Source organism: Lynx rufus, unplaced genomic scaffold (assembly GCF_022079265.1).
Source record: "Lynx rufus isolate CCGP_SWC_20201006 ecotype Redwood Valley unplaced genomic scaffold, mLynRuf1.p SCAF_15, whole genome shotgun sequence".
Taxonomy (NCBI): domain Eukaryota; kingdom Metazoa; phylum Chordata; class Mammalia; order Carnivora; family Felidae; genus Lynx; species Lynx rufus.
Window position 1 is genome coordinate 39,750,435 of NW_025814829.1, and position 24,617 is coordinate 39,775,051.

The following is a 24,617-nucleotide window of genomic DNA, read 5'->3' on the forward strand; positions in this document are numbered from 1 at the left end:
TTTACAGAAAAACAAAATGGCACAACACCAGGCTGACAGCAAAGACAATTCCGTGAACAACTGCTGGAGCTGTTCCATGCAGCATTTGAGGTTGCTTGATTTGGAAAGAAAGAAAGAGAGAAAGAAAGAAAGAAAGAGAAAGAAAGACAGAAAGACAGAAAGACAGAAAGACAGAAAGAAAGAAAGAAAGAAAGAAAGAAAATAAGTTATATGAAAGTGTAAGGATGAATGAGCCATACACTACTGTCTGGAGTTTTAAGGAAAGAAGGGCAGTGGGGGTGCATTTCCAGCCTAAAGTGAACATTGGATTTGACAGCCGGAGGGAGGTCGTCTTGCTGATGCCTGTCCTGCCCAAGATCTCTGCATTTTCAGTGCATCCTCGGCAACTTCCAAGAGACAGAGATGTCATTACTGGATTTTATGTTAACTATCAATGGGCAGAATTTGCACATCAGCACGTGCTTAACATTCGAAATAATTCCCCCCACACTGACATAGGAAAGAGAAGGAAAAAAAACAAACAATGTAAAACAAAAAGTGACTATCTCGCTGGCTCAGAAACATCTGTAGCCTGATATTTCTAGCTACTTGGATGAAAATTTTGTATTCCTCAGTATGATTTTATGCTTCTAGAACTTTCTAGAGAATGCTCAATTTTATTTATTTATTTATTTATTTAAAAATTTTTTTTATGTTTATTCATTTTTGAAAGACAGAGAGAGACAGAGCAGAAGCAGGGGTGGGGCGGAGAGAGAGGGGGACACAGAATCCGAAGTAGGCTCCAGGCTCTGGGCTGTCGGCACAGAGCCTGATGCGGGGCTCAAACTCACGAACCGCGAGATCATGACCTGAGCCAAAGTCGGATGCTCAACCGACTGAGCCACCCAGGCGCCCCGAGAATGCTCAACCTTAAACTGATAATTTAATTTTCTTGTTCTACAGGCATATTTCCCCCTGGTATATGTGTAATCCCAGACATTATGAAAACAAAAATGTAGTGTTTCCTTCTCTTTCTCCTCCTCCTCCTTCTTTGTCACTTCTAGAAAAAGGAGCAGTTATTAAGTGTGCTTAATATAGAGAATCATGATCAAGAGAATGCAAAGTCACATAAAGTCAATTTTGATGCTCAGCTAATCATAGCGATAAAAAAGTTCCCAAGTACTCTGTAAATGGCCCTACGTGACACTTCTTTGTGGACTGGGTAGTTGATTTTGCTTTACAACTCCGTCCTGGGGGTCCTCCATAAAAAAGCAGCAACATAACAAGCTACAAAAGAGAAGAGGAAAGGAAGTAACATTTACCAAGTACTTGTTGTATATCAGCCTGGTGCCAGACGCATTATATGCCCTCACTCTTTCATTCTCTTCAGGGCCCTTTAAGAAAGTCACTGGGGTTTCAGTGATGATGAAGATGAGGATGAGCATGATCACAATGACCACGGAGGCGGTGGGGATGACGACTTCGGTTATGGAGATTTTCTATGCGCCAGGCTCTATACTATCTTCACTCAACTATTATTCATTCAAAAGTCATTTACCGAATGCCCACACTGTGTGCCGGGAACCGTTCTAGGAACTTGGGACATATCCGTGTACAAAACCCACACAAATCCTGGCCCCTGTGAAACCATATTTGGGGGTGAGAGTGGCACTGGACAACACGCACACACATAGGGAAGTGGGGACGATGTTCGAAGGGGTAAGTCCTTTGGAAAAATAATAGATCAGAGCCCAGTGGATCAGGACTGTGGGGATGAGGGTCAGGTTGCAATTTGAAATCAGGTGATGATGGTGGGAGGCCTCACTGAGAAGAAGGTGACACTTGACACAGCTGAAGATATTGGCCACATGGGTATCTTGCAGAAGAGGGCTCCATGCAGAGGGAACAGCCGATGACAAGGCCATAAGGAAATGTGTCCTTGGAGTGTTCGCTGGAAAATGGAGGCCAGCATGGCTGAGAAGAGGAGAGCAGTAATGGGGGCCAGTTCCTGCACGGCCTTGCAGGTCAATGGAAAGAGTTTACTCTGAGTGAAATAATAAATCATTGCACAGATTTGAGCAGACAGGTGGCATGGTCTAATGTACATTTTTAAAGAATCCCAGGGGGGCCTGGGTGGCTCAGTCGGTGAAGCGTCCGACTTCGGCTCAGGTCATGATCTCACAGCTCATGAGTTCAAGCCCCGCGTCGGGCTCTGTGCTGACAGCTCAGAGCCTGGAGCCCGCTTCTGCTCCTGTGTCTCCCTCTCTCTCTCTCTCTCCCCCTAGCCCACTCACGTTCTGTCCCTGTCTCTCTCAAAAATAAATAAACATTAAAAAAAAATTTAAAGAATCCCTATGATTGTTGTGTTAATAGTACCTCACCTTGCAATAGTTCTCTGAGGTTCCTGGAAATTCCATTTTACAAACAAGAAGCTGAAGGGTGGAAAAATCAAGTAACCTTTAAGTGAGTAGCAGAGCCAGGAATTAAGCCCAAACCGAGTGTTGTCTGACTTCCAAGCCTGGGCTCATTTTCTGACCACCTTGAAAGAAGACCTTCTAGGTTCACATCAGTTCAAGTTCACGATGACTGAAATACAGATTTCAGGTATAGGAAGAAGCAGAATGTTCTGTCTGGCTTGGTTGACAAAAGACCAAAATAAAACAAAAACAAAAACGAAAACAACACCCCAAAATACAAGGTCCTCAAATAACTACTGAGTTTCCATGTTTCATAGTCACCAAGGGGTGAGGCAAAAACTCACCCCTGAAGTAGCTTGCAGTTTAAAAGGGGAGATGGAATATTAACAAGTAGATACGATAAAGTATTATAGGAGTCACTTAAAAGGAATGTATAAGCTGCAGCGGGGGCCAAGGAAGCAGTGGTCAGCTCTAAGATGGAGGGAGTAAGTTGCGGTGTGGCTCCTTATAGCTGGCGAATCCTTTCCCATATCCAGTGTTCCATGTTGCCTAGTGGCTCACTGGCTCTCAGTTTGGTTCACATGGCTTGAAAGAAAAGGCTCTGTGTTTCTCTTGAGGTACTTTCCAGATAAATGGCAAAGAGTTTCTTGCCTGAAGCTTCCTCTCTGAGTCTTGCCACTGACTTCCCATCTGCAATTTCAGTCTGTTGAATTCTGTCTGGATACACCGCAGATCGTCAGAAATCCAGAAAACCGAAGGGAACAGAAGGCTGTCTGTGCCTTTGATGTTCGTGAACTGTTTCATGTTGAATGTGTGTCTATGCACACACAGGCACACACTCATGCATCTGAGATTCCTAGAAAGGCTGCCAGGCCGTGCACCCCATCCCTGGGCCTCCCCGACAGAACTTTTTGTTTAAGAACCTTAGTCAGTATCGAGTCACCGTGTGGGAGCTTTATCTGTTGGATAAAGCATGCATGCTACCTTTCCAGTTTTCCCCAGATGAACTCTTGACTCTGCTGCTTTTCCATCCTGCTGCCTTGGTAATTCTCTAGACCTGATCCTCCCAAGGCTACTTTGCCAACCATCGGAGAAGCAGTGCCATGAGATGGAAACAGGATGGCCCATGAGCACCTCGCCTATACTGGCTAGAATTCCCAATTCTGCAGTGTATTCAACTGTGTGACAGTGGGAAATCCACGTACCCTCCTCATCTGTGACTCAGACAAAAAAGTACCCATTTCAGAGGGTTGCATTAAATCAGATAACCCATCCGAGGAGCCCCGCTCATAACAACTGCTTGGGGCTCCTGGGTGGCTCAGTCGGTTGAGCGTCCAACTCTTGATTTTGGCTCAGAAATCTTGATTTCTCTTGATTTCTTACAGTCATGGGATCGAGCCCTGCATCAGGCTTGGTGCTGGCTGTGGAGTCTGCTTAAGATTCTCTCTCTCCCTCTCCCTCTGCCCCACTTGCATGCAATCTCTCTCTCTCTTAAAAAACAAAACAAAAAATTGCTCGATGAATGCCAGCTAGTTGTAGGATTATTTCAGTGACATCATCTTCTCACACGTACACATGCAGCGGTTCTGAGCACCGGGGCATGGCTTTGGCCAACAGTAATGGCCACTTGTCCCTTTGGGGAGGAGCTGCAGAGGGCTGGCCACTGGCTTTACTTACAACCCTGCTGGAAGAAAGAGGACAGAAGAGGGTAATCACAGCCCCATGCTGAGATTTCACCTCGGCTGCTGCCATCAGTAGCCTCACCCTAGGGATTAGGGAAATATTTTGTGTTCCCAGAACCTTGCTCTGGGCACCATCCCAAGAGAGCTCAGTGTTTAGAATGCTGTGTCCTCAGCGGTCTGGTTTAGACTTTATGAAGCAAGAGAAACTGCAGAAGACAGGAGACTTCCTCAGGAGACCTCTAGGGAGACAATGAAGAGATTATAATCACAATTGTCAAGGAACACTGATTGGATACGTCTTCTCTCCAAGGCAGTTTTGCTGGGTACCAAAATCATCCAATTCATGGAGTCAGCTTGGCAGTCATTTACTCCTTGCTCTACTCCGGGTCATAGTTGCTTAATATCCACCCTGTGACCCTTTGACATGAGACAACAGGGACAGGTATCAGCCCTAAGTGTCAGAGACAGCCACTCCCTGGAAGTCAGCCACCGGTTCGTGGGCTTGAGGATGAAGCAGAATCCAAACTCCTCAGCAGAACTCACAAGCTCAATATGGGGAGTGCTTTTCTGTCATCGTGGGACACAGCCAAGAGAGCAGAACTGTGGCACCCAGAGATGAGGGCAAGAGCCTGCAGAGGCACCTTTCTGGGGCATACACCCATTCCACAAACATGCACGGACCGTCCCTGCAGGCAAACCTTGCTGGCTGTAGCTCCCAGGCTTTCCGGGGCGGGGGGGGTGCGGATGGCAGCGGGAGAGACTGGTAAGCAGGTCCAAGACAGTGGGATACGTGCAGGGACAGAAAATAATGTACAAAATGCTCAGGGAGCACCGTGGAGGTGGCACATCATCCTATGTATAGGAATGTAGCTTGATGGGGTCTAAAATTAACAGGTCCCCCAATTACTTAAAAATTCCTGAGTTGTAAACTCCTGCAAGGGCAAGGCTTCAGCATCTTTGATTTGCTTTGTGTCATATCTGCCATGGAATGGAAAACATGTACACTGAATACAGGAGAGCCACTGTAATAATAAAGCAAGAGGCATTTGCTAGAATTGAGGGCAGGGAGGGAGGGGGAGGGTCGCCCTAAGTGTGGACTCGTGGGCTCAGTGCTGATGAGAGATTAAGACATCTCACTGCTTTCCAGACTAATTTTCAGCCATCTCCATGCGTCATTCAGGCTAAATCAATTCAACCTTAGGCTTCAATCTGTCTGTCCACCAAGCTGGAATTTGGCAGCCTACCCTCCCTTACCAAAGCATCGAGGAGGCTGGTAGTTCGGAAAGGTGCTTTGTGTTTCCAGAAAGAAAGCAGTTTTGAACATCTGAGGCTTTATCCCTTGCACAACGTGACTCAATAAGGGCAACGTTATACTTGGGGCAGAAAAACCAGACCCGGGACACGTGAGAGGGGAAAGTGTGTTCAAGCACGTCAGAAATAGACCAGAGGGTCATTGTCAGAAATAACCGCTGGGGCTGGTGTGGTATTGGAATGCAGACTTGAATGTAGGAACACCAGAGCAATCTTCTCTTTCTACTCAGATAAAATCAGCCCCTCTGGGATCGTGTGTCTAATTCCAGGAGCTTCAGCTGAGAAGGGCAACTTTCAGAGGAAAGTTGTCAAGATGATTGAAGGGATGGAAAAGAATACCTATGAGGGGAGGTTAAAAGAGACATGTCTGGCACCAACTAGCTATGTGACTTTAGACAAGTAACCTCAACTCTGAGGAGCTCCGTTCCCTGGTCTGTAAAATGAGGACGGAGGCCTGGCTGAGCCCTCGGGTCCTCCCAGGTCTCACGGTATTTTTATAATCCAGAAGGAGAGGAAGCCAGGCAGTAACTGTGTCATTCATTTTAATTATACGCCTATCTGTTACGAATCTCTGTCTTCCTTAAGGGAGACAGAATAAGAGAAAAAAAGGCTGAGACTGAAGATTAAGATATTTTGCTGAAGCAAAAGGAATGCACTAGAAAGCTTTTCCCAAGCAGAGCAGAATTCAGAAAAGCAAATGAAGCGAACCTCTAAAGTTTTTGTTTAAAATGATATTTCAGGTCTCTATCTTCATAAATTACAAGCCCACTCTCCCACCTGGAGCCCTTTCCCCTTCGCCCCACCCGTGCTGTCCTGCACACTTGTTTCTTCCACTGGGATCAGGTGAGATAGGAATGATAATTCATCTTCTCCTGAGGAGATGTCAGCAGTCTGTCCCTATATGCACTGGCCACAAGTCACCTTAGGGCAGGAGATCCATGTACAAAATGGGAAGGGGAGAAGTACTTACCAAAAAAGCTCCCCCTCCCAGCAATGGTGCTTCGTCAGAGGCTCCCTGCCAGCTGCAGTCAGCCTGTCTCCAAAAAGCTCCAATGACTGACTCACCCCTGAGGCTACTAGCCTCAGAGTTCCACCCAACCCCCACCCTCATCACCCCCACACTGCCACCCCCCAGCCCCCCATCTCTCCATCCTGCACCTTTTCTCTGTAGGAGCCACAGATCGGGAGCAAAAGTAGGAGATAATAACTGGAAAAAGGAACTCTCGAGCCTGCGGCTCCCATTCGTCACTGCCTGGGTGGGAGTGACTCAGCCGGGTTTAGGGGCACAGTGTCATGTTGCATGGAGTGTGGGAGCCCAGGAACAGCTGTGCGAATTTCACCTGTAGGCTAGGCTAACACCCTAGGTCCAAATGTCCACCTTCCAGGGGTCCTCTTGGTCAGAACCGGCTCTCCACCCTGGCTGCACTTTGCAGTCAGCTGGGGAGCTTTTGAAAAAAACACTGATGTCCAGTATTTTAAAAATACTTTTTAAAAAAATACTGAGCCTGGGTGGCTCAGTTGGTGAAGCAGTTGAATTTGGCTCAGATCACGATCTCACAGTTCGTGAGTTCGAGCCCCGCATCAGGCTCTGTGCTGACAGCTCAGAACCTGAAGCCTGCTTCAGATTCTGTGTCTCCCTCTCTGCCCCCCCCTGCCTAGTGCTCTGTCCCTCTCTGTCTCTAAAAAATAAATAAACATTTAAAAAAAGAAGTTCAGGCTTAAAAAAAATACTGATGTCCAGACCTCGTCTAAGATGAATCACATCATCAGGATCTCTGGGATTTCCGGAGGAATTTCCTTACACTACAGACCATACCATGAACCACTATATGCTTCCAGTAGCAAATCAACTTAAAACGCACAAAACATCAGAAGAATCACAAGGGAATAGGAAAACTCCAGCTTATAATACCATGTCCCTAACATAGATAACATTCCTTGAAAAGCCGTCTTCTTGCCGAGATGATGTGTTTGTTCACGCCTATGATAAGCATGCTTTTATGCAATGTCCTTTCATTAGCTTTGATTATCTGACGTAACCAAGGAACATCTGCCCTCAATGAGTTGTCTGCAAAAAAAAAAAATTGTTTGCAGATCAGTCTTAACATTCACTTAGCCCACTAGATGCTTAGATGGTATTTGGGTAATGTATTCAGAACCAAGAAGGTTAGTAGCACTAAATCAATTTCCATATCCATAGGGGCTACTGGCTGTAGTATAGATTTACAGAATTTCACTTCCAACTACAGTTTTCCTGCCCTACCTCATCTGCCAGACAAAGGGCTCACATTTGTATTCTCACTGCAGAATGTTTTCCCCTTGTCTGTAGATGCATCATTAAATAGCTCAAGATCAGTTGCAGCAGGGATAAACAGCAATCTCTTTCACTGTTTATGGCAAATTTCAGAGGTGGATTCTTTGCTTCCACCTATACCTGAGTTGTTGTTGTTGCTGGTGTTCTTGTTGCTGCTGCTGTTGTTCGACATTCCTTTGCTCTTCTCCTGGTAGGTGCGGGATGATGGATGGGGCAAGAGTCCAATCTATCAAAGCATCATGCTGGCATGTGGATTGCAAAACCTATTATGTCAATCATCAGTACCCTTGTAGAACCCCTGTTTCTCAGCTCTATTCATCTTTGCTCAAGCTTCTATCTCAACTTGGAGGCTCCATTCATAACCACCCTCTTTGCCTCATCATATCCTGGTCATTCTTCAAGGAACCTCTTTCAGAAAGCCTTCTGATAGGTATCCTGATAATATCCACTGTTCCTTCCTATGACCACAGCTACCACTAAGTTTGGACTCCTTGAGGACAGAAATGTATGCTCAATTGCCTCTGCATTCACAGAACTTAGAAGGTTATAGACACTTGATAAGTTTTGATCAATACTTAATATATAATTGTGCAACCATCATCCAAAAATATTGTTTTGAGACAGAATTTCTCAGTATTCCCTAAAGAAAAAAGCAAATCACTATCCTTTGCTACAAAAGCTGCCAAGCCAGAATGGTGGTTCCTCTTTGACTCCTTCCCTTCCTAGAGTGAGTCCTTTCTTCTTCTGGAATCCCTTGTGGTCCTTCTCAACTCTGCATGCGGTCCCCTGCCATCCTAGGCCTTGACCTCCTCACCTCCCTCTTACAAGGCAGTATTGGCCTCCTCACCTGCTTCCCCTTTGGTAGTCTCTCTCACCTCCAACCAATTTTGCAATCTGCTTCCACACTAATGTCCATAAAGGGAAAGACTTGCTTTTTCCTAGCACTTGTTCAAGAATCTATAATGGCTCCCTATTTGTGTTTCTTTTTTCCCCTAAAATCCTTATTTTATTCATTATCTGACTCATCTCAACTACTTATCCTAAATCTGTTTGCTACCCTCCTTGTTCCACCCAGTCAACAAAGATTTTCCACTCCAGTTCAGTGGGATGTGTCCTTTCCTATGCCATCAACATACCCACAGCCCTCCCACCCCACTCCCTCCAGCTGTGTGGCTCTGTACGGTTTCTCTGTCAGCAGACAACGCCTTCACCTCCAATGTATGCCTCGTATCCTACCTATTGTCAAGGCTCATGTCAATATCATCTCTCGAGAATGTCTAACCCCACCACCGCTGTCCCCGCTTAACTCTTCTTTCCCTGGTTTCCTTTTACATTATTAGCTGATACCGTGACCGCTCGGTATTCCCTAAACAATGCATATGTTTTAGTATCTTTTCCCCAACTTGACTGTAAGCTCCTGAGACAATGTATAATATTTCTTTTGTGCTTCTCACCTTACCTATTGCAGTGCATCCAACAAACTTGTTGATACCTCTTAAGAAGAAAGATACGCCTTACTCACTGTGACTGATAGGAATGTTATGGGATGCTGGATTGAAAGAGTAGAAAATGACAAGAAACAAGCTTTGGATTCATCTAGGAAAAATAAAATTGGTCCATGCAAAAGGGTCATGTGTACATCTATTTTGGATAGAATTAAGATACTTGTTAGAACACTTACTTTGGTAATGCTAATAATGATAGTCATAGTAAACCAGAACCATTATTTTAATTCAACCCAGCACACATTAGAGCATTTAATGAGTGTATACTATGTGCCAGCTCCAGGATGAAGAAGTTCAAAAGATTTCAAAAGTGAATAAACTGTAAGCAGGTGATAACACCAGGTTCTTATTATAATAGTGGTAAATTTTTCAAATGTATTCTGGCTTGTGGAAGGACTCATAGAATCAGAGCCTTGATTCAGGATGCAGGAGTTTTAACAGGAGAGGGTAGAATCAGGGAGGGAGGGAATTGAGGGATTAGGGGAAGTGTAGAATAGAGTAATAGTGCTAAGAGGAGCAAACTGCATGGGATGCAAAAGTACAAAAGTTTTTTAGAGAAAAGTCAGTTATACACCATTTAGTTGGAGTGTTAGGTATTGAGAAAAGGGCAGGAATGGAGAACATACAGAAGGGTAGAAAGGTTCCTTGTCCCAGGTTGCACAGTCCTCAAGGGTTTGGACTTTGCATGAAAAAAAAAAAAAAAGAAAGAAAGAAAAAAGAAAAAGAAAAAGGAAAAGAAAAAAGAAGCCATTGAGAGTTTTTGAACAAAGTCCTGATAGCAAATTCTTGGAGAACTTTGTGACATAATTCCCTTTAGGATGTTGGAGAAGTCAAAGCTTGACCTAAGGCAACCAATATCCTTTTTGCTTGAAATGCTAGACTTGAAAGAAATATGACAAGTAAAACTGAACCCTGTCAAACATCTCAGACAGCCAGGAGTTTGCTCTCTAACATGTGGGATTTTGCTAAATGCATAATATTTGCATGTTTCCAGTGTTGTCATAGAAACAAATGGCATGTTTTTGAGGATGCAGATCTCTGGTGTTTCCTGGCTAGTACAGAATGTACTTTCATTTGGGAGGCTGGAAGTCCAGAGCCCTGACCAGGATACGCTCGCACCTTCCAGAGTTGATGGGAGGTGAAAGGTGGCTGTCGTCTGTAACATGAGCTGTTCTTTCAGCCTTTAGCAAGAGTTCCCACTGCAGCAAAAGTAAATCAGGGAGGCTGCAATCAAAAGGAGTTCATTTTCACCGACAATTCCATTTGCACTTAGTTATTATAATTAGTATTTACTGGAAGTGGCAACTTGTGCTCATTTTCTTGGATCATTAAAATGTGGTCATCTGAGGCATAAACAACGTCAGCCATTCCCAGATATCAACTAGGGCAACAGGTTTAGCAATAATGGCATCACAGCTCCATTGTGGCATTTCACAGAAACCCACTGGATGGCAGTGACCCAAGACAGTCCTGGCAGGTGGAGGTCATTAGACCACTTGTTCTTTTTTTTTTTTTTTTTTTTAATTTTTTTTTTCAACGTTTATTTATTTTTGGGACAGAGAGAGACAGAGCATGAACGGGGGAGGGGCAGAGAGAGAGGGAGACACAGAATCGGAAACAGGCTCCAGGCTCTGAGCCATCAGCCCAGAGCCTGACGCGGGGCTTGAACTCACGGACCGCGAGATCGTGACCTGGCTGAAGTCGGACGCTTAACCGACTGCGCCACCCAGGTGCCCCTAGACCACTTGTTCTTAGTGGTTTCCATCCTCAGGCAGATTTGACAGAGAAGGGATGCTACCAATCAACTACTCGCCCTCAAAAGCATTTCAGCACCTCAACTACTTTGGTGGGGTGAATACAATAATATTATAATGGTAAAAAATTTTTTAATTTATTTCAGCTATGGTTTATGGAAATGCTCCTGGTATCAGAGCCTTGATATAAGATACAGAACTTTGACAGGAAGAGGTAGGACCTTGTAGAGTATTGGGGAATGAAGAAAAAGGTGGGGTAAGAGTAATAATGCTAAAAGGAGCCAGCTGCATGGGATTTGAAAGCATAGGACAAAATAAGCAATTATATGTGGAGAAGTGTATTGTTATTGTTCAATTTTAAGCATAAACACTTTAAGAAACTGGTCTTACCAACTGGAGTCCCATGAATTATATTTTGAGAGCCATTTTTCAGATAATTGATAAGTGAAAACAAAATTGAAGGACCCCACCAGGGCAAGGAGAAGCGAAAGAATGGATGAGAAGTCGCCCTCTTGATGGCTCAAGGTCATGTTCTGGAGTCCAGTTGCATGGTGCTTCTTGGAATTGGGCATTCTTGAATCTCAATTTTCAGATTCTTGGCTGGAAAGGCCTCACTTTAGAATCCTTCAAGTTCAAATCTGACCAAAGACACATGCTCTGTCTACAATCTCTGAACCCTTCAAATTGAGCACATAGTAGGTGTTCAAAGAGCATCCCCTGAGCGGGGCGCCTGGGTGGCTCAGTCGGCTGAGCGTCCGGCTTCGGCTCAGGTCATGATCTCATGGCTCATGAGTTGGAACCCGACGTCAGGCTCTGTGCTGACGGCTCAGAGCCTGGAGCCTGCTTCTGCTTCTATGTCTCCCTCTCTCTCTGCCCCTAACCCAATCGCATTCTGTCTCTGTCTCTCTCAAAAATAAATAAACATTAAAAAAAAATTTAAAAAAAAGAGCATCCACTGAGCAAATCCTCACAGATACTGCAACTTCACATATTTCAGTGAATCTGAACCTGGATGAAAAGATCTCATTGTCTGCCTAGGGTACCTGCCACTTATTGAGCATCTATCATTTTCTGGGCATTTGTCACATAGTTAATTTGGTCCTCATAATCATCCTATGGGAAAGGTACTAGAAACTGAGGATCAGAGAAATTAAATAACTTGGCCACACCTAGTCAGGGCTGTTTCTAAAAGGGGCAAGCGTTGGATGCTGGCAGAGATTTTCTCTTTGTTGATTTCTGTTTGTTTGTTTTTTTTTTTTTTTCAACGTTTATTTATTTTTGGGACAGAGAGAGACAGAGCATGAACGGGGGAGGGGCAGAGAGAGAGGGAGACACAGAATCGGAAACAGGCTCCAGGCTCCGAGCCATCAGCCCAGAGCCCGACGCGGGGCTCGAACTCACAGACCGCGAGATCGTGACCTGGTTGAAGTCGGACGCTTAACCGACTGCGCCACCCAGGCGCCCCTCTGTTTGTTTTTTAATGTCAGTTTGTTTTCTTGCGCTTTTGATAAAACCAAATCTATTGCAAAGGTAGAGTAGGAACTTCCTTTCCTCAAGGGTATGTTCATTCTTCCAAACTGAGCGAAAATCACTATTATTAGCTTTAGCAATGCTTGAAAGAACTTGTCCCTAATATATTGCTTCTAGGGGACAATGAGAAATTCTTAAAACTGGGTAACCAATAAGAAAGACCCAGAAAGAACCAAGTATGATGAGAATGTCTGAAAAAAATGTGTTCTCTTGAGCAAATTGGCCCATCAAAAGCACTGATAACCTATTTTGAATAATCATCACAGAGGCACAATCTATAACTCTCACTGCCTGAGCTTCTCCATCTATGAAACAGGGATAATAAAGAGTGTTATGAGGATTCAATGAGTCATAACATGTAAATGTGTAGAAGAAAGCCTAGCGTGTAGCAAGTTCTCAATTCTAGATCCCATTACTTTTATTCGCATGATTTTTTTCTGAATTTGTAAAATAAATTTGTACAACCGCAATCTCCTCTCCTTTGGGACCTAGAAACAATACCTACCACTCGTTGAACGTCTATCATTTTCTGGGCATTTGACACATAGTTAATTTCGTCCTCATAATAATCCTATGAGAAAGGTACTAGAAACTGAGGATCAAAGAAATTAAATAACTTGGCCACACCAAATAAGGGCTGGAGCAAGGATCTGAACTCAGGGCAGAGGGACCCAAAACGTATTTCCCTACCCTGCTTCTCAAAGGCACTAAGGAAACTGCTCTCTGTATCCCAAAGTGAAACTGAACTCAATTAAAAATAAGCACATAGGCCAAGGACTTATCTCTGACAGGGTAGATGCTTGGTGCCTCTCAGAGAATTTTAGCTTAACACCCTGAGATTAGTTAGCCTTGCGTCTCTGATCCACAGAGGTCTGTTTAATTCAAGTCACATGTGGGCATTTTCACTCCGATTATAACGTCAGTTCTAAATCTGTTGGTATGTCACAGAGGCACAAAACCCAGGAAAGAACTTGAGCTGTTACTGTTCCCAAGCAGAAACATCCTTGGAAGCTTATCTGAACAGAAGGCCCATCTGAAACCTTGGAGGTTTGCCCAACGCTGGTTTCCTGTCTAACCGAAAGCAGAGAGGCCCAGACACAGAGCCAAGAGGTTCGCACTTGTGTGATCGGCAACCCAAATTTGTGGATTTGGACCAATAAAGGCCAAATGCAGCCGGCAGCCGGGGCCCCGCATGCGGTGACACCACTCCAGTTGGCCCAACGGTAGGGGGAAGAACTCACAGAAGACAAACGTTGTAAATGAAGCAACAATGCAACAAGGCAAACCGACTTCCCAACTGGCAGAGAAGGGGAGACAGAACCCCCAGGATTATTTTTGTAAATTATTCTGCTGTCCTTGGCATCCAGAAAGGATCCTTTGCTATCTGTGATAACGCTGGCAGCTAACACGTACTGAGCGCTTGCCATGTTTGTGAAACTCTACCAAGCACCTTATGTATATTATTTTAATGGTGGATGATGATAACAAAAGTGGCTGAAAAGGCTAGTGTGCAGGGGCACCTGGGTGGCTCAGTTGGTTGAGTATCTGACTCTTGATTTCGGCTCAGGTCATGATCTCATGATCTCATGATCCCTGAGTCGGGCTCTGCACTGACAGCAGTGGACCCTGCTTGGGACTCTCTCACTCCCTCTCTCTCTCTCTCTGCCGCTCCCCTGCTCATTCTCTCTCTCTCTCTATCAAAATTAATAAATACACTGTTTTAAAAAAGGCTAGTGTGAAGCTTCAGGATTTCCATGGAGGGTGTCATTTGGCCACAATCTTTGCTAACAAGGAGCCACCTGTGTTTTTAGAGCTGCACTATCTCACCTGCCTGCACCATTTTTTTACCCCAGCACAAGATCAGCCTGAGTTAGGACGTTTCCTTGTTGCTATGCCATGGCCATCGCTGCAGAGATGACCCCATTGCCCCCTGGGAAGTAGAACCCCTGATGCATCCAAGGCCCTTCGGCAGGTATTTCCAGCCACCTCGCAGTGGGACTTCCTGCTCTGGCTACACTTGAACCCACAAACTATATTGATTTGATTTGTCGAACACCCTCCCTTTGCTTAGCTGGAGCAAGGCAACATCTGTGGGAGGAGAGGGGGGCCATGTCTTCACATATTGTTTTCTTAGGAGAGAGGAAGCTTTCCTAGATACCCCACAGGAGATGTCATGCGTCATTGATCAGAGTTTGGTCCTGTACCCATTTCTAAATCCAACCTTCACGGGAACATGGCTGCCATGACTGTCTTAGACTTATTGGGATCTGCCCCTGAAGCTGAGATGGGGTCAGCTTCCCCAGGATCATGTTAGCAGAGGTCACCACCAGAAGACATGGAGGTTAGATAGGAAGAGCTGGGGCACCGATGCTGTGACAGCCAGTAGGGTCTAAGCAGGAGTGCATATTCACAGGCGTGACTGCCGCAGACAAAGTCTTACTTTCCCTCACCCGTCGCCCATCCAGGGCTCGTTCTACTCGTCCCAAGGGGAAAAAAATCTGTCCTTCTTTATGTTCCCATGCCACTCTCTACCTATTTCTATGAGAGCACTTATATCTTATTTAAAAGCTGTCTTCTTTTCACACATATCTCTTCCAGCTAGACTTGCAGCTTTCCCATTACAGAGGCCATGTATTATTCAAGTTTGTATTTCCAGTGCCTACCATAATTCCTGGAATAAAATAGGAGCTCAGTAAATGTTGGGTTGAAATGATTTCTGAATTTCTCTTATGGAAGTCTATGTCATTACCTAGAAAGGGGGATGGGGTGCAGGTTTGGTGTAAAAAGTGGGAAAGAGGGGCAGCTGGGTGGCCTAGTGAGTTGAGCGGTCAACTCTCGATTTCAGCTCAGGTCATGATCTTGCGGTTCTTGAGATCGAGCCCCGTGTTGGGCTCTGCGCTGGGAGCATGGAACCTGTTTGGGATTCTCTCTCCCTCTCTGTCTGTCTCTCTCTCTCTCTCTCTCTGTCTCTCTGTCCTGCCCCCGCTCATGCTCTCTCTCAAAGTAAATAAATAAAACATTTTAAAAATAATAAAAAGAAAAAAAGAAGAAATAGGAAAGAAAGGAACATGACTGTTGTTGGTTTGTTATTTTAAAATTAATTTTTAACCCACCTAATTCAAAAAAAGGATGTAAGGGAGCAGGGATGCTGGGTGTAATGTGCTGTGCTTAATGTCACCGTGCCTGTGCTCCCCAGAGCACACAGGAGAGGGTGGGACACAGTGATTCAGACCTCATCTGTGCTCAATTCAGAAAGACACATTTCCCAGCTTGCCCAGGGCTCTGGCAGGGAAAACTCAGATCCCCAAACTCAGGTCATTCTAGTGCAGCAGTAACCAGCTGGGTTTTCAGCGACTTGGATGGAGCCATCTGTTTTCCCAGCCCACATAAAAATATGCACAAGTAGGGTGCAAATCAGCACATCTACAGCTTCCAGGGGACCTGCTGGGATGTGCCCTCCCTTTGGGGATCACTGAAAGGTAAACCCAGCGTGGGAAGACAGAGGGAGAGCAGCAAGGCTAAGGAGCTAAGCAAATCCAGACCCTGCGGTCCCTTCTCTGCCTTTGCCTAGAATAGGGCCCATCTGGCTTCCCGGCCACGTGGCCATTGTGTTCGCGCTCCTGTGCCGGGCACCGCGGGGCATGCTGAGTGCCCGGAAAATTACCAGCGGCCTCACGCAGTTCCCACCCGGCACCGGCACCACCGGGAATTGGCGGCATAGGAACTCCCTTCTCTGACGCTCCTGGGTCCTCTGACTGCCTGGGCCAGCCTCGGATTCCCACATAACGAGCCTGGTGAGCCCAGGTGGTCGGGAACAGAGGGGCTTTTTGTGTCCTGGTCCTAGAGAAGAGAGCCCCTTAGCTTTTCCCACATAGCCACCCCCTCCCACCCCTCTCGGGCTGCAGCCTCCCCTTTCCTGCCCCTCCACATCACAGAAGGGAATTTAGAGCAGTCTTGGCTCTCCAGCGAAGACGGAGGACAGTAAATTCCACATGGAAAATGGAATAAAATGGGGGTGCTGTTAGCCAGCCACCCAGGTGCAGACGGCTTTTGGCAGCCCAGGACCAGGCGGTGATTTAGAAGGGTCTGTCTCCAAGCCATTACAGTTAATTGTCGCAGAGTTACAGACTCATCAGCAGGCAAAGAGCCAGCTCCAAATCCCCAGGGAATTTCGGATGGATTAATAAACAAAGTGGCAAGCATGTAAGGCAGCCGATTCTCTATAAAGAAATGATTTCATTTTTTTTTCTTTATTCCTCACTTCTGGATCCACTGCCTAGGTTCCACTCTTCTCCACGTCTTGGAAGGCGTCTGGCCAACAGGCCCCTGGGTTGGGCGAAATTATCACGTTCCTTATTTTTGATCTAGCAACACAAACACTTTCCCCGTGGGGTAGTGCATTTTCCGAGACTCCTGATTCAGTTCAGAAAGATGCATCTCAACCCGGTCATCTTCTTGACTCGGTGGCAGTCACTGTTAAACCAAGATTCCTCAGAAAGACAGTTCTGCGTCTTAACATCGGTAGCACGGATGCCATCACCACTGTCTATGTATAGAAAGCCTATGCGCAATTAGGAGCCGAAGCGGTAGCTTAATTGACATCATACACGGGATCAGCGAATCTGTTCATTGGAGCTGGTGCTGAGGAAAAGAGAAACGCAGTGCTGGGCTTTGATTATAACTTCCTCTTCCAGTTTCTCTTTCTTTGATGTTTCTGCTAAGGTCTCTCCTGTTACTCCTGAGAGGCAGGAACTGTCTCAGAGAGTACACTGCTCTTTGCTGTTAATGCCTGCTGGATCCCCTGCCTCACAAAGAGCTGTAAAATCCACACCATCACAAACGATCGGGGCCTGCCTTTGTCTTTCCTTGCTGCTTGTGAATTCCCGTCTCCTCTAAGCCTTCTCTATTCCACACAGCCCAGAGAAGTAGAGCCATGAAAAAGCAAAGAATCCAACTTATAAATGAAGAGGGAAATGCATTTTCTAAAAACAAATGCTAAAAAACCAAGTGAACTAATACCTGTGCGAGGAAAAGAAAGTTCTTCTGAACTGCTTAAGAGTAATGATTTCAGGGGTGCCTGGGTGGCTCAGTGGGTTAAAAACTGAAGGTTACAGTTGAACAAAGCACCATCCGACGTGGGCTCAGGTCAGGATCTCACGGGTTCGGGGGCCTGCACGCTGCTTCCGATTCTGTGTCTCCCTTGCTTTCTGCCCTTCCCCCGCTTGCACTCTGTCTCTCTAAAATAAATAAAACGTTAAAAAAGTTTTTTTAAAGAGTAATGATTTCATTTCTGTGTTACTTATTTGAAGATATACTTTATATTTTGCTCTTATTGTGCTTTTCTATTTAAATTTCTCAGTATGACTGAACGCTCTATTATATCGAGTCCGAGCTTCCCGGAATTAAAATTGCAGGGAGATAATGCAGAAAATAAGTGGGTAGTGTTGACCTGCCCCCAGCACGTAAACTGGTCGGGCAGACTTCCGAGGAATAATGCTTCGCAGCAAAACTTACTACTTCCAGCAAGCTTTTCCTGCAGGGGGCCAAAGAATAAGTATTGTATGTTTTGTGGGCCATGCAGGCTTTGCTTCGACTCTTCAATTGTGTCCTTATAACACGAACACTGATACAGCCGACATGCAAATGGATGAGGGTGTCCGGGTTCCAACAAAACTTTATTTATAAAAACAGGCCACAGACCAGATTTGACTCATCGGTCATAGTTTGGCGATCTCTGCTTTGTAGTAAAGCCATAGTAAGTTTTCTTCTTTGGCCAAATAGTGAGTGGGAGCTTGCAAAACCAAAGTCATTCCGAGGGGATGACACGCCCCCACATGGTCGCCAGCACATAATAACTGGGTCCCCTGTCTTCCACTTTCTAGCAATAATAACTGACAATTTAACAGCTATTGTCAGCTTATAAAGTGCATATTAACTACTTGAACTGCAAATTCTGTGGGATAATATCTTCATATTGCAGATTATTTTTTATCATGGGCTTTAAGTTTCTGGGAATAAGCAGGTGAGTTATCCAGACCAGCCATCCCAATAAAAACAACCAAAAATGCTAAATACAATACAAAAAGCACCTACTTAAAAGCACCCCAAAACTAACACATTAGAAAGGGACTAGCAGACCTAAATGGAGGGAAATTAGTAAGAAAGCACAGAAGCAACTTTTGCCTTGATACTATCTGCTGATCCTGGCAAAATGGAACTTTTGGTGACTTTATGGAGTGATCAGGACAGAAATCAAAGCCTAGAGACTTATGAGCTACCACGTCTACCAATAAATCACCCCTATGATAAAGTTGAACCTCAAAGAAATAACCCCTGGGGTAAAAGAGCCAGAAGTGAAGCAGCCTTCCTACAAAGAAACAGGTGGATTTCATACCCCCAGGTAGGTCAAGGACCCTCAAGCCTTGAAATTTGGTTTAAGGAGGTAGTTCCTCCAGACATCTTTCAGAAACAAATAATAAATTGTTTTTGGAGGAAGGTATATATAATTCATCCTGGGCCTCAAATTACTCCTATAAATGATTTTCCAAGCACAAGGACTTAGCATATAGTCAAAAACGTAAGGTTACAATTAAACAAAGCACCGTGAAGTCAACTAAAACAGATTTGCAAATATTTAGCTGGTAGAGTTATCAGATACAGGTTACAGAGCAAGAGTGTTTACTATTCTTAAAGGGGAAAAAAAAGAACAAGCATGATAGCAGAAAGCCATAAAAAAATGACAGTGTAAATTTTTCTTTAAAGAACCAATGAACTTATAAGAAGGGAAAATGAAATAACCAAAAGTTTAAACTTAATACAAGTTTTTAACAGCAGACTAGACACACCAAAGGAGATAATTAGATATTAGAAGCCCCATTTTTGGGGTGGGGGGGAAGGTGGCCAATATTCCACTGGTAGTAGGTACCCAAAAAGATAAATTTATTTCTTTGGAACCTAAAGTCCCACAAACTTTTCAATCTGTGGCCAACTTGGTGGTCATAGGTGTTTGTATTGCTAAGGGAAAGAGGAAAATTCACCCCGTCTCCACATCAAACTGACAATCTCTAACCCAGTTTTGATGCCACGTTCTGCCCCCTGACTACATATTCCTCACCACGCCACTAGGACACTGATGTCTTTGTCCTGTCCAGGAATTTTGATCTATGACCACATCCACTTGATCTGCCGCAGTGGAATTCCAATTCTTCCCTTGAGTTTCAGTTTGCTCTAGATAATGAAATGAAGAAAGAACAGCCTGCTACTTTGATCAAAGAGTCCTTGTGGTTAATAACCAAACAGGAACAAAGTTGAGAGTAGAGGAAAAAACAATGAAAGAAGTGCTAATAAATATATTTCTTCATCTAAAACTATTGAAAAGTCTCTACATGAGAATATTAGCTCCCCTGGTAGTCCCACTGCTCAGAGAGAGGGCTGCACAATCGTGCTCCTCAAACAGCCCCATACGCTGCCCTTAGCTTGACGCTCCCAAGGTCCCCCAACCACTTTAGTAACTAACTTCACAGTGATTGAACTCTGTACAGATGCCTTCACACGGACCCTCAGGACTTGACCAATTCAATAGGATTCTTTTTTTTTTTTTTTTTTTTTGCTTCCTATAATATAGTCCAATTGAAACCTCTGCCCTAATTTTCTGTTACGCTTTTCATGAATGTTAATTCCGTCTATATTTTAAGTCCCATAAGACAATCAGTACACATTACATTTACCATCTAGTCTTTCTACTGGTCTTCATTCCTTCTTGGATTTCTGGGATAACTTTCCCAGAAAAGAATTCCCTTTAGCATTTCTCTTAGTGCAGGTCTTCTGGTGAGGAATTCTCTGCTTGAATTTGTCTAGAAATGTATTTGAAAATATATTTGAAAGGTATTTTTACTGGATAAACAATTCCAGCATGACATTTTTGTTTTTTCTTTTGGCACTTTGAAGATATCATCACATTGCTTTCTGGCTTTTATTTCTCTTTTGAGAAAATAGCTATCAGTCTGATTAATGGTCCTTTAAAGGTAATGCGTCTATTTTCTCTGAATGCTTTTAAGACTTTGGTTTGCAGAAGTTTTACAGTTATGAGCTTAATCATGGTGATTTGCTTTGTATTTATACAGCTTGGAGTTTGTAACACTTCTTTGATATATTTCATTAATTTTGGAAAAGATCCCAGCTGTTATTTTTTGAGCTACTGCTTCTGATCTATTATCTCTCCCCAGGGTTTCTGTGACTCCAATTATATGTATGTTGGATCTTTCCTCCAAGGTCCACGTATCACTTCTGTGACTTTCTGTGTTCTTCATCCTTTTCTGCTGTGTACTTCAGTCTGAATATTCTAACTGACCTATCAACCAGTTAACACATCCTCTTTTTTGTTATGTCCAATATGCAGTTAAACCCTTTATTAAGATCCTAATTTCAGTTATTACATTCTTTAGTTGTAGAAGTTCCATTTGATTCTTTTACAGAATTCAGTTTTCTGATAAAATTCTCCCTCTTGACATCTATGTCTCTTGAACACATTAATCAGTTTTTTTAAGTCCATGTCTCCTAATCCTATACCTAGGTTAACTGTGGGTCTGCTTCAATTGTCAGTTTTGTTTTTAATTCTGTTTCTTCGTATTTCTAGTAATATTTTATGGAATATACAACACTGTTTATGGAAAACTGTAGATGTTCAGGACGATGTCATGTTTCTCCGGGGGGATTTATCCTATCCTCTGATGGACAGCTATAGTAAACCCCAAAAAGTGAGATGATTCAAGTAACTTGTAATCTTACTAAGGTTTTGTATACCTCTGGCATATCAACTGAGAGCCTGCGGTATTTGCTAGAGCTCCTCCTCCTTGGCAAATTGCTGAGCTCCAATTTTTAATCTCCTCACCCTCATGACACTGCCTCAAACTCCTTTTTGCTTTCTGCCTGCTTTCCTCTTTGGCTTCGTGCCTGCACACCTTAAGAGTTTAACAAATGCCTCCAGGTGAAAGGTTCTCCTCCTCTCCTGTCAGACAATCTTGGCTCCTCAGGTCCTGTCGGCCTCAGCAGCTGTGAACTCCAGTTTGTGTCCCTCTAGCTGCACAAGACCACTGAAATCTCTGCTAAGTTCTCTGCCTCTTAGCATCACTGCCTTTCCTTTCAGGCCAAAAATTGTCACATTTCCTGCATGTGGCACAGGGAGTGTTGGACTCACCTTAATGAGCCTCTCCCTTTCATGGATCTTCACACCCTTCAAGTCCTAGATACCTTGGCTGCTCTTCGATGTCTTAGAAAAATGTGTATTTTGTGTTTTATACGGATTTCCTGGGTGTCTTCAACAGGAGACGTGGCCTATGAGATACTCCCTTATAACGAGAAGTAGGGTGAGCTTCCTAAAATAGAAACACAAAATGTTTATCTTTCTGCTCTCCTCTTTCTTCTTTTGTCAGGAACAAGAAAAATTTTCATTCTAGATTCCTTCTCAGATGCGTGAGAATCTTCTTCCAACACTACTTAAAGGTCTTCAGGCTTCATTACTTTAGGGCTAAGCCTACCCAGATCACACTTCTGAATATGTCTGGACCTTCAAGTAAGAGAACCTGGCTGTTGCATGTTGCCTGTGGTGTAAGCTTCTAGTCCAATGTCTGGGAAGACACATTTCCTTAATCTGTGTTTTCAAGTTTTAGGTTAGTCTGCAAATTTCTAAATTTCTCAAATTTAGTGAGGCTCTTCCTGCTTTTCAGAAGTGGAGTTTCCTTATTTATTCTGCAAACATTTACTTGGCCCCAATAACTTCTTGGCCCTTTCCTTTTTGAGTCCATCCTTTTTTCAAAATGAAGAAACTATGAGACAACTCTATGTAAGTCTGTTCTTACGGTCATTGCTATCCCTCCCTTTTCTTCGTAACGCCTTAAAAAAATATCTTTTAACTACATTTAGAATCCACCCAATGAGGCCCATTTATTAAAATCTCATTAGGCATTATTAATCAATTAAAATATATCATTCAGTAGACATTGTATTGAGCCTAATTTAAAATGCATATGTTGGAGCCATAATGGATCACTGCGTTGTCAGATATGGCGGGTCTTCATCTGTTGCTGATAAAGATGAAACTGTTTCTTGAGAAGTAAAAGCCATCTGCAGCTGCTTTGAAAGTCAATTGACATTTTGTTAATTAGCATTTATTTACAGTAGTTGAATAACAATATCAAACTACAATAAGGAATGAGCAGTTAACAGTAGGGGGAAAAAAAAGCTGGTGCCATTAAGTTCCATCATTTGGCATCTAGTTAAAAACACAAACTCTTTCAGAGATGTAGAAGGGGATCATTGAAGTCTGTTTAAATGTAAAGGAACCAGAGAAGAGAAGGAGATCCCAGAGAGGTGGGGTCAAGGTGTGGCTCTTGGGTCTTAGAATGGAGCAGATGAGCACCCAGCAGTGGAGTATCCGCTTGAGCAAAAAGAGAGGACAGGAAGTGAGATGAAATTATTTCCGTATTTAGTGACTTTTTAACACATGCCAAATCATCACTGGAATTTTGGCACTCAGCAGATTCCAAATGACTTGGGTGATCAAATTAAGATGTCAAATTCAGCTCAGGTCCTGAACTATTATCACCCACCTCTGGGCATGAAGCAGGGAGGGAGTGAGGGAAAAAGAGAGGGACCTGATTTTATCAGGAACATTTTGACATGGGTGGGGGGGAGGGGGATGCCTATAATCTTGATTTTTGGCTTGCATTCTTCCCTCCCTGTGACTCCTAAAAGTATGAATGTCAAAACTGAGAATAATGAAGATATTTTCATAAAAAATAGCTGGTGCTATGTTACCAGATTTCCAGTTGATCTCAACTGCTGTTGTCAATAAACAAATAAATCACAATTTCACCATACTCCATAGAGAGGCACATTTGCCACCTCTACATTTATTCCCTATAATTGGCACCATTCTAAATATTCATTGATGAAAGAGGAAAAAATAAAATCTTCTGCTCTTTTGTCTTTTAGGAATGTTAACGGGCTAACCCAGAAGTCCAATGTGGCTGAATTTTCGTATGAATAAGCAGGACACAGTCCTGCTTCTTCTTTCTTAAAAATGCTGGCAAGCCGGCTTTGCCCCACACTTACAATATTCTGTAACATTACTGTCTTCCAAGAGAGCAATAAAACAAAACACATTGCCAGTAAAGAGCTAATGATTTCCATGATCATAAGCATGCTAACAGCTGTGCACTTATGGAGCTGGTATCCATTTTCTCGTTTCTCTACAGGTTTGTTAGGATTTTCCTAGCCGGCCGTGACTCCCCCTCCATGAAGTAGGATGGGCAATTAGTGATGTGGAAGATCTCTGTCATGCTGGATGGAGTCTGCAGTTCTGCCTATCTTAATGTTCATGTACAAATTAAGAATACAGATACAGAACACTTTAACAGAAATTTTAAAAAAAACCAAACGCATCAACCTTTCCATTTCCTGGCTCATTTCAGGCAATTGACACTGACCAACTAGCTCTGACCAGGAGTGCAAAACTAGTTTTTTAAACCACCCTCATTTACTGCAAAGCAATTGATGAGAGACTGTAAAGCCCAGTTGCTTGGAGAATTTTCACTCTGCTGAAGCCAATGATTGTACCTTAAAAAAAAGTGGTGGCTTTATATTTTAATGATTAATCTCACTTTGAACAGATGGGTTCTAAATCTGCCCAGCTACTTGTTGGCTCAAGTCAAGTGAACTATTCCTTTTGTGAACATTAGCATGTGAAACGCTAATAAATATAATATTTGTGCTATAAAGTATTCCTCGGTTTTCCTAAAGATTTAAGGTGGGGAGATTTTTAGGGGTGCCCAGGTGGCTCAGTCAGTTGAGCATCTGACTTTGATTTAGGCGTAGATCATGATCTCATGGTTTCTGGGATGGAGCTTTGCATCTGGCTCTGCATTAGCAGTATGGAGCCTGCTTGGAATTCTCTCTTTCTCTCTCTCTCTCTCTCTCTCTCTCTGCCCCTCCCCTGCTCATGCTCTCTCTTTCTCTCTCAAAATAAATAAATAAACATAAAAAAAAAGATGGGGAGATTTTTTAAAATAACCAACCTGGGTGACTCAGCCAGTTAAGCATCTGACTCTTTCGGGGCTCGGGTCATG